The sequence below is a fragment of the Panthera tigris genome, chromosome D1, assembly GCF_018350195.1.
Source record: "Panthera tigris isolate Pti1 chromosome D1, P.tigris_Pti1_mat1.1, whole genome shotgun sequence".
Lineage (NCBI taxonomy): Eukaryota > Metazoa > Chordata > Mammalia > Carnivora > Felidae > Panthera > Panthera tigris.
This window is the reverse complement of record NC_056669.1, coordinates 41614015-41625160: the sequence shown is the minus strand read 5'-3', so window position 1 is coordinate 41625160 and position 11146 is coordinate 41614015.

Here is an 11146-nt window from a genome sequence, read left to right as displayed (position 1 = left end):
AAAACTATTGAGATATGCCTATGTACATCATGACAAAGTGGTGAGTGATGATGTATTCCTCATTCTTGACTCTCTTCGTCTCCAGAAAGGCATTTCTAATACAGATCTAAGCTTCTAAACAGTACATGCTCTGCTGGACTGCATTTTACTTGCTAAGCACATGCCTTTGGATACAAATGGGCAAGCATTGGCGGAAAAGTCCAGTGTCTGTGAAATTAAATCCAAATAAGGAAACTATCATATGGAAGCACCATCTCCTCTTCCCCCAATAGGAACAATCAGTGTCATCGTGAATATTAGCAGTGGAAGAGACCTAAGATATTATTTGTACACTATTTAATATAGTTCTCAAATAATGGAAACAGAGTTGGAGAGAAGTGTTGTAACTTGATAAAAATTGAACACTATATAAGAAGCTAAGCCTAATTTTTTAAAGTTTTGAGAGAGAGAGAGAGAGAGTATGTGTGTGTGTGGGGGGGGGGCACAGAGAGGGAGAGAGAGAGAATTCCAAGCAGGCTTCCCAAGCAACCTGATGTGGGGTTCCATCCCACGAACTGTGAGATTGTGACTTGAGCCGAAATCAAGAGTCAACTGCTTAACCAACTGAGCCACCTAGGTGCCCCAAGAAGTAAACCTAATTTAAGCATCATCCATCCTTCATTCAGCAAGTGTGGAATGTTTAACACATACTTGGAATGTGTAACATACACTTAGTACTATGCTAGATGTTGAAGATGTAGAAATAAAACAGAGAACTTCTCCTCAAAGAGTTTAGTCTAAAGGAGGAGATAAACGTGTAAACAAAATCAACAAAAGCTATTGAGACTCATATTATTAATTTCCATTTTAGAAATCAGAAAATTGGAATTTTGAGTGGTCACACAGCTAGTGAGTGAAACACCCAAATCTGTCTGATTTCAGAATCCATGTTCTGTGCCTGTTCTTTGAAGATTAAGAATTTTCCGAACAAACATGTTTGAGTCTGTATATGTGTGAGGTGGGCATTGGGAGGAGGAAATCACAGTATATATATTTTAAATGTTTCATAATCTCCCTCTAGTGAGCCATCCAACAGCCCCTACTAGAAAAATAAATACCAGAAGCAAGCATTTGCCCACAAATGCTGACCTCTGACCAGAAGCATTTTACAAAGGTACAAATAAAATTGTATTAGTCAATGCTCATTACCTTGAGCAGGATTGTGTGAGTGTGTTTGTGACAGGTTTCTATTGATCCTCCTAGGCTATACACAGCTAGAGAACCCATATGTCAAGAGCTTTCTAAAAGCCTGCTCTATTTCATCTCACCTAGCCTCTCACCCTAAGAAATATAAACTTGACAGAAGCAAACAAGCAGCCATTAGCAGCAGAGCCTGTCCCGTTCATGATGTTGGCTATGTTGCATTCTGGAATGGTCAGAGTCATACTCCAGTTGCAACTGATATTGTAGAAATGACTCTCTGTCAGTGAGTAAAAAGATGTCATCTCTATGATAAGGTGGGGGAAGGTAACCGGTTAAGCAGATGATGGGATCCATGATGGGATGGAAGTGTATTAAGCATAGTATTTGCCCCTGTGGAATAGTCTAATTTATATTTTCTAGGCAGAAGAGTAAGAAACTATTCAAAATCAAGTAGGAGAATCCAAAAGCAGCCAAAAGCACATAAAGGAAATACTCAACCTGATGTGTTAACTGTCTATGATATCTTTCTCAACAAGAGAACCTACTGACTTCTTTCAGGATTCTTTTTTAGACAGAACCTCCACTAGTATGTAGTTTCACTTAATAGCAACAATAATGATAAAAATGTTTTAAAAATCTATTAATGTTTGTTATAAAAATTACCCATTTCAAACTTCACAATGTATGGTTTCCATTAATCCCATTTCATAGATTGAAAAGGGCACAAAAACACTTGAAATTATTTGCTCAGTGACTCAGAACTAATTAGTGCCAGACTGCTGGAATCCACCTCAGGTTCATCTGGCTCCAAAGCCACGTTTTTCTATTACACATTAATTTCCCAAGGTTGCCACAACAAAGTATCAGAAACTGGGTGGCTTAAAATAAAAGTATATTCTCTCACAGTTACAGAGGCTACAAGTCAAGAAGTTGGCAAGATCATGCTCTCTTTGAAGACTGTAAGGATCCTTCTTTGCCTCTTCCCAGCTTCTGGCAGTTGCCAGCAATCTTTATCTTCATTGGCTCATAGCTGCATCCCACCAACGTCTTCCTCCATCTTCACATGGTCCTTTTCACTGTCTCTGTGATTGTGTGTCTTCACATGGCCCTTTCATAAGAATATCAGCCAGTGGCTTTAAGTATCTATTCCAACTCAGTATGACCTCATCTTATTCAACCATATTTGCAAAGATCTTATTTCCAAATAAGATCACATTCTGAGGTGCTGGTTGACATGAATTTTGAGGAGGAAACTATTCAACCCAGCACACAGGGCAATTAGGCTAAATAAATAAATAAATAAATGGTATCCACATTGAAATGGCAAAAAAAAGCTGTATTTGTAAATGACATGACTACATATTTAGAAAATCCTAAGAAACTCACAGAAAGACTCTGAAATAATAAAAAAAATTCAGAAATATTGCAGGATATAAGATCAATATACAAATATCAAGGAGCACTCCAAAAACAGAATAGAACATTTCCTTTTTAAAAGCATCCAAAAATAACACATTTAGGGATATATTTAAAAAAACATACACAATACTGGTATACTGAAACTTTAAAATATTATTTAAAATAATTTAAAAAGATATAAATACAAAACATGTATGTTGATAAATTGAGGGACTTAATATTGTTAAGATAGCAATAATTTCCATATATATCTGCAGATTCAACACAATCCCTATCAAAATCCCAGCTGGGAGGAGCCAAGATGGCGGAACAGCATGGAAGTTTTTTGTGTGTCTCACGTCCATGAAATACAGCCAGTCGACACTAAACCATCCTACACACCTAGAAAACTGATTGGAGGATTAACACAACAATCTGAACAACCTGAACCACAGAATTCAGCAGGTACGTGGTGCAGAGAGGTGAACTTGGGGAGAGAGAAGCTGGCGGTGGGCAGGGAGCCACCTTTGCAGGCAGAGAGAAGACAGAGACTGGGGTGGGGGAGAATATGGGAAAAGCACCCCTCCCCAAAAGCAGCTGGAGAGAAAGTGGAAAATTGGAAATAGCCACAGGGAGTAAACTAAAAAGGGAGGAAGGAGAAAAGAGAAGGTTTAAATTCCATTAAGACTGTAAACAGGAGTTCAAGTCTGCAACTCTGCAGCTCAATACCTGGAGGTGCTCTGGTGGGAAGGGCAAATCCCCAGGAACAGAGTGGGGTCCAGGAGGTACTCAGGCCACATGGGGAAAAGCGGTTCCACTGATGGGAGGACATTTGGTAATGACTGTTGAAACCACCTGGTCCCAGCAGACCCCAGAAAATGGCCACATTTGCTGGTGCTGGAACAAGGTCATTAAGGGTAAAGCCTGGTGCCAGATGTGTGTTGTGATTTTTCCATAATCCCTGAAATGCTGCTGCTACACTGTCTCACAAACTTTTTCTGGGGCAGACTGGAACCTGGGCGCAGTCTTGGGACTCTGGCAGCAGCAGGGTCCCGCAAGCATTCTTGGGCGCAGCTGGGATTCTGCCATTGCTTGGTGAGACCCTCCCACAGAAGGGCGGAACGGGTCAAAGCCACAGTCCTTCAGAAGTAAGGGCCCAGGGAAAACAGCTGCATCTGAGACAAAACTCAGGAGAGAGGTACTGCCTGAGGCCTGGTCATGGAGAGTGAAAAAGCGGGGAGTGGATGAAAGCTGAAGACTGAGGACAGGTGCACAATTGCTGATCTGGGAGAACAGAATGGGTAGCTGGGTGGAGCCAGTGTCACCGCTCCCGCGCATGTTCATATGAGCCGCAACAATCCACCCCAGTAGGCTAGCTGCACCATCTAGTGGAGAGTGGAGCTATTACACTGAGCCCCGCCCAACTGAGCCAACATTGCTATTCAAAAACATAAGTTTCAGCACTGGCTTAGTTTATGGGTTACAAAGTGCTACATAGACTGAGTTCTAGGGGAAAACAAAGTAATTTCAGTCCTATTTCAATCTGTTAGCAGGTTCATCTATTCAATTTTCTTTCTTTTTTCTTCTTTTTATCTTTTACACTTTCTTGAATACAGAAAGAGAAAAAATTGATTTTTATTTTCAATTTTTATTAAAATATTTTTCTTTAATTTTTATTACTATATTATTTACTTTTGTGTAAATGCTTTCAAATTCTATTTTACTTCCATCATCTTATTTTAGTCTAATTCAGTACATTCACCTTTTCAAATTTTCAGTTTCCTTTTTTTCTTTCTTTTTTCTCTTTTCATTTCTTTTCTTTTTCTTGAATGAAGAAAGAGAAAAACTTCATTTTTACTTTCAATTTCTATTAAAATATTTTTATTTAATTTTTTACTATATTTTTGGCTTTTATGTAATTTTTTTCAAATTCTATTTTATTTCCATCATTTTATTTTAGTCTATTACAGTGTATTCACTTTTTCAAATTTTCAAATGATTTTTTTAATCTTTTTTCTCTTTTTCATTTCTTTTCTTTTTTCTTAAATACAGAAAAAGAAAAAAATCATATGTTCCCCTCTCTCTGACCCTCCCCCGTTCATGCTCTGTCTCTCTCTGTCTCAAAAATAAATAAACGTTAAAAAAATAATTTTTAAAAAGTATATTTTTCTTTAATTTTTTCTACTATACTCTTTACTTTTGCATATATTTTTTCAAATTCTATCTTACCCCCATCATTTCATTTTATCTATTTTAGTGTTATCATTTTTTCAAATTCTCAAACGATTTTCTCCCCCCTCCCCTTTTTTTTCTCTAATCTGTCAAACCACTTTCAACACCCAGACCAAACACACCTAGGATCTAGCATCATCTATTTGATTTGTGTGTGTGTGTGTGTGTGTGTGTGTGTGTTTAATCTTTAATTTTAATATTTTTTGAATTTTAATTTCTTATAGTTTAAATTTTTCTACCTCATTAATTCCTTTTCTCCATCCAAAAGGTGAAACAATGGAATTCAGCCCAAAAGAAAGAGCATGAAGAAATGACAGCCAGGGACTTAACCAACACAGATACAAGCAAGATGTCTGAACAAAAATTTAGAATCACGATAATAAGAATATTAGCTGGAGTCAAAAACAGATTAAAATCCCTTTCTGCAGAGATAAAAGAAGTAAAAAATAGCCAGAATGAAATTAAAAATGCTATAACTGAGCTGCAATCACAGACAGATGCAGCGGTGGCAAGGATGGATGAGGCAGAACCGAGAATCAGCGATATAGAGGACAAACTTATAGAGAAAAATGAAGCAGAAAAAAAGAGGGAGATTGAGGCAAAAGATCACGATTTAAGAATTAGAGAAGTCAGTAACTCATTAAAAAGGAACAATATCAGAATCATAGGTGTCCCAGAAAAGGAAGAGAAAGACATAGGGGTAGAAAGGTTATGTGAGCAAATCATAGCAGAAAACTTTCCTAACCTGGGGAAAGACACAGACATCAAACTCCAGGAAACACAAAGGACCCCATTAGATTCAACAAAAACCGACCATAAACAAGGCATATAATAGTCAACTTCACAAAATACTCAGGCAAGGAGAAAATCATGAAAGCAGCAAGGGAAAAAAAAGTCCCTAACCTACAAGGGAAGACAGATCATGTTTGCAGCAGAGCTATCCACAGAAACTTGGCAGGCCCGAAAGGAGAGGCAAGATATTCAGTGTGCTGAATCAGAAAAATATGCAGCCAAGAATTCTTTATCCAGCAAGGCTGTCGTTCAAAATAGAAGGAGAAATAAAAAGTTTCCGAGACAAACAAATATTAAAGGAGTTTGTGACCACTAAACCATCCCTGCAAGAAATTTTAAGGGGGACTCTCTGAGGGGAGAAAAGAGGAAAAAAAAAAAAATATATATATATATCCAAAGCAACAAAGATTAGAAAGGACCAGAGAACACCACCAGAAACTCCAACTCTACAAGCATCATAATGGCAATAAATTCACATCTTTCAGTACTCACTCTAAATGTCAATTGACTCAAACCTCCAATCAAAAGACATAGGGTAACAGAATGGATAAGAAAACAAGATTCATCTATATGCTGTTTACAAGAACCCACTCTAGACTTAAAGACACATTCAGATTGAAAATAAGGGGATGGAGAACCATCTATCATGCTAATGGTCAACAAAAGAAAGCTGGAGTAGCCATACTTATATCAGACAATCTAGACTTTAAAATAAAGACTGTATCAAGAGATGCAGAAGGGCATTATATCATAATCAAGGGGTCTATCCACCAAGAAGACCTAACAATTGTAAACATTTAGGCGCCAAATGTGAAAACACCCAAATATATAAATCAATTAATCACAAACATAAAAAAACTCATCGATAGTAATACCATAATAGGAGGAGACTTCAACACCCCACTCACAGCAATGGACAGACCATTTAATCAAAAAATCAACAAGGAAACAATGGGTTTGAATGACACACTGGACCAGATGGTCTTAACAAATATATTCAGAACATTTCATCCTAAAGCAGTGGAATATACATTCTTCTCCATGGCACATGGAACGTTCTCCAAAATAGATCAATACTGGGACACAAATCAGCCCTCAAGAAATACAAAAAGATGGAGATTATACCGTGCCTATTTTCAGACCACAACACTATGAAACTCAAAATCAACCACAAGAAAAAAATTTGGAAAGGTAACAAATACTTGGAGCCAGAAGAACATCCTACTAAAGAGTGAATGGGCTAACCAAGCAGTTAAAGAGGAAATTAAAAAGTATATGGAAGTCAATGAAAATGATAACACCACAACCCCAAACCTCTGGGATGCAGCAAAGGTGGTCATAAAAGGAAAGTATATAGCAATACAGGCCTTCCTAAAGAAGGAAGAAAGAAAATTCAGATGCACAACCTAACCTTACGCCTTAAAGAGCTGGAAAAAGAACAGCAAATAAACCCAAAACTAGCAGATGACAGAAAATAATAAAGATTAGAGCAGAAATTAATGCTATCAAAACCAAAAAACAATAGAACAGATCAATGAAACCAGAAGCTGGTTCTTTGAAAGAATTAACAAAATTGATAAACCACTAGCCAGTTGGATCAAAAAGAAAAAGGAAAGGACCCAAATAAATAAAATCAAGAATGAAAGAGGAGAGATCACAACCAACACAGCAGAAATAAAAACAATAATAAGAGAATATTATGAGAAATTATATGCCAAAAAAATTGACAATCTAGAAAAAATGGATAAATTCCTAGAAACATATACACTACCCAAACTGAAACAGGAAGAAAGAGAAAATTTGAACACACCCATAACCAGTAAGGAAATCAAATTAGTAATCAAAAATCTCCTAAAAACCAGAGTCCAGGACCAGATGGCTTTCCAGGGGAATTCTAGCAAACATTTAAGGAAGAGTTAATACCTATTCTCTTGAAACTGTTCCAAAAAATAGAAATGGAAGGAAAACTTCCAAATTCTTTCTATGAAGCCATCATTACCTTGATTCCAAAACCAGACAGAGACAACACTAAAAAGGAGAACTATAGACCAATTTCCCTGATGAGCATGGATGCAAAAATCCTCAACAAGATATTAGCCAACCAGATCCAACAATACATTAAAAAAAGTATTCACCATGACCAAGCGGGACTTATACCTGGGATGCAGGGCTGGTTCAATATCTGCAAAACAATCAACATGATTCATCACATCAATAAAAGAAAGGACAAGAACCATAAGATCTTCTCAATAGATGTGGAGAAAGCATTTGACAAAATACAGCATTCTTTCTTGATAAAAACCCTCAAGAAAGTAGGGATAGAAGGAGCATACCTCGAGATCATAAAAACCATATATGAACGGCCCAAAGCTAATATCATCCTCAATGGAGAAAAACTGAGAGCTTTCCCCCTAAGGTCAGGAAAAAGACAGGGATGTCCACTCTCGCCACTGTTATTCAACACAGTATTGGAAGTGTTAGCCTCTGCAATCAGACAACACAAAGAAATAAAATGTATCCAAATCAGCCAGGAGGAGGTCAAACTTCCACTCTTTGCAGATGACATGATACTCTATATGGAAAACCCAAAAGATTCCACCAAAAAACTGCTAGAATTGATTCATGAATTCAGCAAAGTTGCAGGATATAAAATCAATGCACAGAAATCGGTTGCATTCCTATACACCAACAACGAAGTGACAGAAATAGAAATCAAGGAATTGAGCCCATTTACAGTTGCACAAAAAACCGTAAAACACCTAGGAATAAATCTAACCAAAGAGGTGAAAAATCTATACACTGAAAACTACAGAAAGGTTATGAAAGAAATTGAAGAAGACACAAAAAAAATGGAAAAAGGTTCCATGCTCCTGGATAGGAAGAACAAACATTGTTAAAATGTCAATAGTACCGAAAGCAATCTACATATTCAATCCCTATCAAAGTAACACCAGCATTCTTCAAAAAGCTAGAACAAATAATCCTAAAATTTGTATGGAACAAGAAAAAAACCCGAATAGCCAAAGAGAACTTGAAAAAGAAAACCAAATTAGGAGACAACACAATCCCAGACTTCAAGCTATACTACAAAGCTGTAATCATCAAGACAGTATGGTACTGGCACAAGAACAGATATCCAGATCAATGGAACAGAATAGAGAACCGAGAATGGACCCACAAATGTATGGCCAACTAATCTTTGGCAAAGCAGGAAAGAATATCTAATGGAATAAAGACAGTCTCTTCAATAAATGGTGCTGGGAGAACTGGACAGTGACATGCAGAAGAATGAACCTGAACCACTTTCTTACACCATACACAAAAATAAACTCAAAATGGATGAAAGACCTCAATGTAAGACAGGAAGCCATCAAAATCCTAGAGGAGAAAGCAAGCAAAAAACTCTTTGATCTTGGCCACAGCAACTTCTTACTCAACATGTCTCCAGAGGCAAGGGAAACAAAAGCAAAAATGAACTACTGGGACCTCCTCAAAATAAAAAGCTTCTGCACAGCAAAGGAAACAATCAGCAAAACTAAAAGGCAACTGACAGAATGGGAGGAGATATTTGCAAATGACATATCAGATAAAGGGTTAGTCTCCAAAATCTATAAAGAATGTATCAAACTCAACACCCACAAAACAAATAATCCAGTGAAGAAATGGGCAGAAAACATGAATAGACACTTCTCCAAAGAAGACATCCAGATGGCCAACCGACACATGAAAAAAATGCTGAATGTCACTCATCATCAGGGAAATACAAATCAAAACCACAATGAGATACCACCTTGCACCTGTCTGAATGGCTAATATTAACAACTCAGGCAACAATAGATGTTGGCCTTGATGCGGAGAAAGAGGATCTCTTTTGCACTGTGGGAATGCAAGCTAGTGCAGCCACTCTGGAAAACAGTATGGAGGTTCCTCAAAAAACTAAAAATAGAATTACCCTGCAACCCAGCAATTGCACTACTAGGCATTTATCCAAGGGATACAGGTGTGCTGTTTCAAAGGGACACATGCACCCCCATGTTTATAGCAGCACTATCAACAATAGCCAATGTATGGAAAAAGCCCAAATGTCCACAAATGGATAAATGGATAAAGAAGATGTGGTATACATGGGTGGAACTGGAGGGTATTATGCTAAATGAAACTAGTCAGTCAGAGAAAGACAAAAATCATATGACTTCATTCATATGAGGACTTCAAGAGACAAAACAGATGAACATAAGGGAAGGGAAACAAAAATAATATAAAAACAGGGAGGGGGACAAAACAGAAGAGACTCATAAATATGGAGAACAAACTGAGAGTTATGGGAGGGGTTGTGGGAGGGGGGATGGCCTAAATGGATAAGAGGCACTAAGGAATCTACTCCTGAAATCATCGTTGCACTATATGCTAACTAATTCGGATGTAAATTTTAAAAATAAAAAATTAAATTAAAAAAATCCTATCTGGATTTATTTATTATTATTGTTTGAAGAAATTGACAAACTTATTCTTTTTTTTTCCACCGAGTGAACCAAAGACTCTATTTATTAAAAGCAGAAAACACCAAAGTACTATGTCGTATCCACATTCATTGAAAAAATAATTACTGGAACTTTCAAAACATCAAATGCACAGCTGAATCAATGGTTATGGGTAAAATTTTCAGCCAATATACAGATTTTTGTTCAAGGTCTAGGCTTGATTTCTTCATAATATTATTCATGTGCATTCCCCATGAAAATGAGGACTCTTGAAAATTGCACCCAGCTTTGTCTTGATTTCAAAAATGACATAGTAGCTGAGAACTCTGGCTTCCTGATTGGGTTCCAGAAATCATGGCTTCTGATATTATACAACAAATTGTGTGTGTGTGTGTGTGTGTGTGTGTGTGTATGCATGTGCATGCGCACACACACACGTGTGTATACACTTATACTATAGTCTTTTTTTTTTAATGTTTATTTTTGAGAGAGAGAGAAAGAACCCAAGCAGGGGAAGGACAGAGAAAAAGGGGAACAGAGGATCCCAAGCAGGCTCCCTGCAGACAGCAGAGAACCCATTTGGGGCTCAAACTTGAGAACTAAGAGATCAAATAAAATCAGAATTTAGATTCCCTTGAAAGGGTCAGGTCCCAAACTTTCCACCACTATGGTACCCAGATATGCTCAAATTGTGCTTTCTTTGTCTTTCTAAACACACCACGGAGAACCCAAATGGGGTCCCATTTTAAGAGTTCCATTATAGAAGTTTTTAAGAACCACACTAAACCTAAGTAGAGACAGTAGATAAAATTATACATATTTTCTGTTAAGAAAAACTACAACAACAAAATAAGAGTGCACTGGCAAATGAGAAAATTATAGCAGTCATATGGTTAAAAAAAAATGCTTCTATAGTCCTTCCTGTCGTACTTATATTCCAAGGTATTTAAGACCAAAAGGAGGTCATAGAAAATGGCTGAAACAAATGATTCCTCTACAAGACAAAAGCCTTTCAGGGAAAGTAGCTGAGGATGTGGTACAAAGAAATGAGGGAAGGCAGA